The 1,202-nt window shown below is 40.4% G+C and overlaps 1 non-coding gene across 1 annotated transcript; it reads right to left on the reverse strand.

Annotated features, from left to right (window-relative positions):
* Positions 1–866: 866 nt before the first annotated feature.
* LOC131149950 (small nucleolar RNA R71) lies at positions 867–972 on the reverse strand. Its single transcript, XR_009135340.1, has one exon. It is a non-coding gene; the product is annotated as a small nucleolar RNA R71 (small nucleolar RNA).
* Between the last annotated feature and the right edge of the window lie 230 nt (positions 973–1,202).

Below are 1,202 nucleotides of genomic sequence, written 5' to 3' on the forward strand. Positions count from 1 at the left end.
CTTCAAGTCTCCGTGGATCAATACCCGACTTACCCACTTTCTACTAAACTTGGGATAGTTAGGTTTTATAAATATTAATTTTGGTAGTTAAGCACCTAAGTCTTGGCGAGCCTACCAAATTTTGGCATTGTTGCTGGGGACTTGGCTACGGTTCTGAGCCAACTTTCACTTTAGAGTATTGTTGCCTTGTTCTTTTGATTTGCTATCATTTTATTTTCACTTTATTTGTTAATTTCTATTTTATTGGTATTGTTTTCTGTTTTTCTAGTTCGAATTTGTGTGCTTATATGTGTGTATGTTTGGTCTGCGTTCTTGGATCTCGAGATAATTTCCATTGATCTTGAGATTGAAAAATCCTGTAGGTCCCTTAGTAAACCTATCTCTAATTCGGAGAAGGCTAAGTCTTTTGAACTGAAAGCAATGGCCAAAGATAACCCCCTCGGTTCCCGCTAAACAAATCCTGAAACCCCATGCTCCCCACCTACCTTCGGTAGGAGAGCAACACCTTTGGTCTCTTAAGGACTACTTTGTACCTAATGCATACACATTGTCGTCTTGCATCCAGTTCTAGGATGTTCAGGTGGCACAATTTGAGATAAAGACTTCAATCATCTCAATGCTGCGCAAATTTCATGGGAACTCTACTGAAAATCCTTATTAGCATCTAGATGAGTTCTTGGAAATTTGTTCCACCATCCGCATCCTTAATTTTAATGATGATGCTCTCTATCTTAGGATTTTCTGGTTCTCTCATAAGGAGAAGGCCAAATATTGGTTGATGTCCTTATAAACAAATTCAGTGACCAACTGGGCCATTATGCAACATGAATTTCTTAAAACGTACTGCCCAATTAGGAAGACCAACCAGTTTCGGAGAGCTATCTCAAGTTTCTCATAGATGGACGGGGAACTCTTTTTCTAGACTTGGGAGCGCTTTTGGGGTCTACTCCGTAGATGCCCACATCACGAGGTCCTTAAGTGGCAATTATTTCAAACATTCTACAAAGGGTTGGCTAAGAGAGATAGGTTCGTGGTTAATGCATCGTGCAGTGGTACTTTCCTCACTAAACACAAGAACGAGGCCTAGATTCTCTTTGAAAATCTGGCTGAAAACTCTCAGCAGAACATGGCTACTACCCATAGACTACCCAATCCATCAACTTTGAAACCTAAGGGAGTCTACAAGTTGACCGCAAACTTGG

This window comes from Malania oleifera, chromosome 2 (genome assembly GCF_029873635.1).
Source record: "Malania oleifera isolate guangnan ecotype guangnan chromosome 2, ASM2987363v1, whole genome shotgun sequence".
Taxonomy (NCBI): domain Eukaryota; kingdom Viridiplantae; phylum Streptophyta; class Magnoliopsida; order Santalales; family Ximeniaceae; genus Malania; species Malania oleifera.